Below are 6,359 nucleotides of genomic sequence, written 5' to 3'. Positions count from 1 at the left end.
TGAAAAGACTGAAAATGCTATGTTATGATCCACACTGAGTTCCCACAGTCCTTCAGCCCAGAGGGAACTTGCTGACCATGCCTGGTTTGGCTCTCCATCTCCCTTTGGTGCTCTTACCTTTCCTGAGAAGCCAAAGAGGGTGTGACCACCTGTGTTCTACTTGAAGCAAGGAATACTTAAAGAGAGGCATTTACATATCAATAGCAAACTGCTTTTAGTTAGCACTTATTCAATGTGATGTGTTGATGTAATAATGGTTCTCTTGTCACATGCTCAGTGTGCTGTAGTGATGTAATCATACTAAGGTATTTGGGGGCTGAGAAGACTGGAAATAAATGGACTCCATCTTTGACCATCCTTGTGGGTCACCTGCCTTCTTCCCTCCTCCACTAAGACCAAGGACTTGGGCTGGCCCTAAGATCCTCCAGAGAGGTAGTCCAGATGGTACATTTTGGCACCCCAGCATGGGAGCTCTAGAAAGTGTGGTATATTTTGGCACCTCAATTTGGGACCTCTAGAAAACACACTACAGTTATCTTTTGTCCCCAAAGCTCCAAATTAAAATTTATTTTATGTAATTATAAATTGTAAATATGTAATTATATTTTAAATACAAATTTAAATAAATATAAATTTAAATTATATTTTAAATATGGGGCAACTAGGTGGTGCAGTGGATAGAGCACCAGCCCTGAAGTCAGGAGAACCTGAGTTCAAATGTGGTCTCCGACACTCAATACTTTATAGCTGGGTGACTCTGGCCAAGTCATGTTAACTCAATTGCCTCAGCCAATATTATATATATAATATTCTAATATAATATAATATATATTGGCTGAGGCAATTTATATATATATATATACATTATATATTATTTATTATATACATAATAAAATTTTATTAAATATATAATAAAATAAATGAAATAAAAATATATATAATAAAATTGTATTTTGTCTATGTATAAATTTTTATTTACAAAGTATAAAGTTCTAATTTAAAATTAATTATGATTTATAATGATAATTATGATTAATTATGATGAATATATATGATTATGATTCCACTTTTGTGGGATAAGAATTTTTTAAAAGTAGTTCCCAAGATCTTGTGTGCTTATTTCTATCTTTAAGAATTCATCTTAAGTTTCCTTATTTTATAAATTTTGTTGAATATTAATAACATTTAAATAAAATGTATTATAACTTTGAAGCTCTTTAATGTACTGTTTTAATCTCATGCAACCTAATTTTGATGGACTTTTTTAATTGAATAAAAGTTGGCGATCTTTGGCTTAACATTAAACAAAATGCAGTCTTAAATCTGGGTTCATATAGAATTTACTTCTGTATTTTGATTTAAAACAAAAATGTGCTGCAAATGTTTGCTCACACAACTATGGTAGAAAATAACATGAAGATTTTGCAAGCTCTTTTGCTGAGATATTTGAATTGATCTTATTTTTAGAAAAAAAATTAGGTTACAATTCTGAATGATATTTGTAGTTCAAATCTATTGACTTGTCTCTCAATCCAAATAGATGAGTAATAACTGTCATGAGAAAGCTGCTTAACATATGTGTGTATTAGAAATGTAACATAATTGCTGTCCCTCATTACAGAAAGTAGCAAACAATCAAGAGTATGAATTATTTTGACAGAACCATCCAACACACATTTAAGTTGCTATGGTATTCTCATTGATGCCAAAACTTGGCATTATTTATTAAATACACAAAACAACACCCCAATTTTTTTCAGTCGTTGATTTTTTACCATCTGTTCAAATTTTACAAGAAAACCATTTTTTCCCTTTTAAAGTATGAATTAGGGGGCAGCTAGGTGGCACAGTGGATAGAGTACCAGCCTTGAAGTCAGGAGGACTTGAGTTCAAATCTGATCTCAGACACTTAACACTTTCTAGCTGTGTGACCCTGGGCAAGTCACTTAACCCTAATTGTCTCAAAAATAAATGTATGAATTAATTAGATGAGAAATGTCTTCCACAATTGTTCTGTTAAATGGTAAAAGTGTAGTCTTTTCCATTTTATCATCATGAAGTTATCTTTTATTAAAATGACTAGGTTATAAATATCAATTATTTCATTTAATTGAAAAGCACATTTGTCACTTTTTTTGCACACTTCCTACAATGATTGACTCAATAGCATCAGATATATTATGTATCTAATGAGATAATGTATCAGAAACATGTATCATCTTTGACTTCTTAACAAAGTTGTGTTTGTATATATACTTGATAATTGTTTTGGCATATGACAAACTTTTTTTTTTTGGTAGAATAGTATGTTAAAGCCTCCATCTTATTTCTCTTTTTTATTTATCCATAAAAATAAACAAATCACTAACGCATTTTCAAATATTCCTATTAAAAATATAATTATGAGTGTAATGTTCATATTTGATTGTAAATTTTCAGAAAAAGAGAAGCTGCTGTTTTCAAATACTATTCTACAATTTACACATTTAAATCATAGATAGTCTATATCTCCAAGAAAGAAAAAAACAAAATTTAATATATTCTTCATTATATTTCTTCTTTTTTCAAACTAATAATAATACAACTATCTTGGGATATTTTTGTCCATTATCAGAATTGTGGCCTATCAAATGACTTAATGAAAGCCATTCAATAAAATTTCCTGATCATAGTATGCTAATTCTGAATATTTTGAGATTTTCCATTAATATGTTTTTCAACATTTTTTTTCTCATATTCTACTAATCTAAGTCCAATTGGGGCTGTTGTAGTTAAAAAATAAAATTAAAATATTTTTACATAAATTTCAAGTTTACAATTCAGGACTCATTAAATCCATTAAGATACTATGTTAGTAAAATTCAAACAGATGTCTAGTCTTCAAAATGATTTTATTTCTTAACAATAAAATGGCATTAGGATACTCCTGCAAAACAAAACACTGTCACAGCCAGCTTACGTGGACTTTAAAATAAAAAGAGCAGCTAGTAACAATATAAAATATTTTTCTACTGAATAATAAAAAAGTCTGGATTAAATGGTAAATGTACTAAAACTTCAATTGTACATATTGTTTCAATTTGAACAATATTTACATATAAACTAACTTTTGTAAGGAAAGAATCCCTTTAGATGAGATTCTTTTCTAACTTCAGCCTATTGCAATATATACTCACAGAAATTCTATTGAATGATTGTCCAGTGACACCTCATTGAAAATCTTCCAGATTGAAGAATGGTAGCAGAAGAGGAAGATAAGTTTAAATCTGAAATCAGCCTTAATACTGCAAGGAAAGAAAATATAAGGTTTGTATCTGAAGAACATGCATGATGATCTTTGAAGGTTTCAAGTTGGTTTGTAATATACATGTCCAGCAATTATCATTTTCAAAAGCCTGACTTGTGAGCTGCAAGAACACAAACTTCTTGATCACACTATTACATAGCTAATTATGTGTGATTGCATGGCAATAGAAGGGAACAAGGGAGTTACTCTGTTACAGTAGACAGAACACAAATAAAACTATACACATTCATTTGACCATGTGTTTAAAACTGGTTTGTGTTCAAATGTCAAACTCTTATTTTGGTTTGAAAATAGTTTGATGACAAATTGAGAAACTTAAAGAACATATGACACTCAAGAGCAGTAAGAGTTTGATACAATCATTTGATAAACACCCAAATCTTTGTGGGCAGGATCATAATAGTTTCAAATTACTACAGAAACAAAATCAGAATGAATCAAACATGCACATGTGTGTCATCATAGAGTAAAAAAATTTATAAAATAAACGGACAGTTATTTACTGCTTAAGAAAACTTTAAAGAAATTTAGCATCTACATGGGAAATACTGTACTACAATATCCCTGAAAAGTAACCTTTTTTATTGGGACACTATTACAAGTTTTTCCATTATATCAAACCAAAATCTGCTCTTTTTTCAGTTTCTACCATTATTCCTATTTCTACTAGTTTAGAACTAGTAGCATATATTATTTTTTTCTCTTTTTAATTTTATTTTATAATAACCTTTTATTGACAGAACCCATGCCAGGGTAAATTTTTTTACAACATTATCCCTTGCACTCACTTCTGTTCCGATTTTTCCCCTCCCTCCCTCCAGCCCCTCCCCTAGATGGCAAGCAGTCCTATATATGTTAAATATGTTGCAGTATATCCTAGATACAATATATGTTTGCAGAACCAAACAGTTCTCTTGTTGCACAGGGAGAATTGGATTCAGAAGGTAAAAATAACCCGGGAAGAAAAACAAAAAAGCAAATAGTTTACATTCATTTCCCAGTGTTCTTTCTTTGGGTGTAGCTGCTTCTGTCCATCATTTATCAATTGAAACTGAGTTAGGTCTCTTTGTCAAAGAAATCCACTTCCATCAGAATACATCCTCATACAGTACCGTTGTTGAAGTGTATAATGTTCTCCTGGTTCTGCTCATTTCACTTAGCATCAGTTCATGTAAGTCTCTCTAAGCCTCTCTGTATTCATCCTGTTGGTCATTTCTTACAGAACAATAATATTCCATAACATTCATATACCACAATTTACCCAGCCATTCTCCAATTGATGGGCATCCATTCAATTTCCAGTTTCTAGCCACTACAAACAGGGCTGCCACAAACAGTTTGATAACTTTTTGGGCATAATTCCAGATTAGCTTGCCTTTAAAAAATGCTCTAAAAATTTCAAAATAGTGAAAACTATTCCCAAGTTTACATGTTACCTTGATAATTCTTACTCCTTCACTTTTAAAAAATTTCTCTGTATGGAATTATACAAGTCCATTTAATATCCTGGTTACTCTCCTATCGAATCACTCTTGGTTGTTTGATTTGTTTTCCAGAACTGAACTTAATACTCAAAATACGGTCTGTCCAGGACAGTACAACTATAGCCCTCATTTCAGACACTGATTGAATCAACTTTTTTTTTTCTTTGGCTACTACATCATGTTACTAACTGACATTAAACAATACCATTTAAACCCCTAGATCTACTTATATGAGCTACTGTTGATACATTTCTCCTTATTCTGAGTTTATTTGGCTGATTTTTAAAATACAAGTTTAAGTTTTTGCTTTCCTCCTAATTTGTATTTTTAACCATGAAGTTGTGATCTATTATCTAATTTTTTAATATTCAAAATAGTAACAAAACTGCTCATTTTTTGAATTTTCTTTTGTTCTCTTCTATGTATATTCCAATTAAATTTTATTTTACTAGATTTAAAATTTTATTTTAGCCTATTTATATCATCTTGAATCTGAGTTATGTATCATCATTTACCATAGCAATATAGTAGCAAAATAAATAACAATTTATTTCTGCTTAGTATCTCCATGTATTTGGTAAACATGTCACTCATGCCTTAATCCAAATCACTGACAAAAATGTTGAATGAACCTCTTTTCAAATCGACATTGATCCACTATTTTCTACTCTTCAAGTCTGGCTATTCAGTTCCAAATCCACCTAACTGTACTACTACCCAGACACCATATTGCCATCTTATCTACAAGGATAACATGATCGACTAAAATGTCTTGCTGAAATCCAGGTTTACTATAGCCAAGACTTTTTTTTTTTTAAATCTGCTAGTCTAATAACCTTGTCATAAAAGGAAATGTGATTGGTTTGACATGATTGTTACGTTACAAATCTATATTAGTTCATAGTGAATAGCATTTATTTTCTACATATTCCTAAACCATTTCCTAAACAATAAATTCTAAAATTTTGCCACAAATCAAAGTCAAGCTCCTAAGTTTACTTTCTACCTTTGTGAAATAAAAAGATATATTCACTTTCAATCCTTTTCTTTTTCTCATAGATCACAGACAGTGATTCAATAATCACACATCTACCATATCTTTCAGTTTTTTGAATTCTTACATTAAGCCTGGTGACTTGAACTTAAGGAGATATATGTAATAAATAATGTTCTTCCTCAAGAAGATTATGTCCAAATCAAGGAAGAGGACACAGAAAAGGAGTAGCAATTTGATGTGAAAATGTATGAAAATGGTGAATGACTCACAGGAGAGTAGAATTGCAAACTGCTCCTCAGCGTTGATTGATTTGATTGTGGTTCTAAAGCATGAAAAGTGAAGAGACAGTGCAAGAGAATATTCAGGTGATATCAGGGCAGATGGCAAATGTAGTTAGGGCCAGCTAGATCTAGATATAAAGCTGCTCAATAATCTTGATGAGATTACCAAGGTGAGAGCTATTTCTTGTTTGTTTATTTCAGCTGTCAGGAATCTACCAGATGGTTTGTAAGCAGAAGATCTCAGTAGGACTACTGCAGAAAATTATAATGGGTGTGCCAAGGCTGGATTA

At 31.1% G+C, this 6,359-nt stretch overlaps 1 long non-coding RNA gene across 1 annotated transcript; it reads left to right on the top strand.

The window, feature by feature from the left end:
• The first annotated feature begins 350 nt into the window (after nt 1–350).
• LOC127557961 (uncharacterized) lies at nt 351–6,212 on the top strand. The gene is made up of 3 exons (XR_007952682.1): nt 351–432; nt 3,179–3,306; nt 5,851–6,212. It is a non-coding gene; the product is annotated as an uncharacterized LOC127557961 (long non-coding RNA).
• Nucleotides 6,213–6,359: the final 147 nt, after the last annotated feature.

Source organism: Antechinus flavipes, chromosome 3 (genome assembly GCF_016432865.1).
Source record: "Antechinus flavipes isolate AdamAnt ecotype Samford, QLD, Australia chromosome 3, AdamAnt_v2, whole genome shotgun sequence".
NCBI classification, from domain to species: Eukaryota; Metazoa; Chordata; class Mammalia; order Dasyuromorphia; family Dasyuridae; genus Antechinus; species Antechinus flavipes.
Note: the sequence above shows the minus strand (reverse complement) of the source record. Positions and strands in the feature narration are given on the sequence as shown.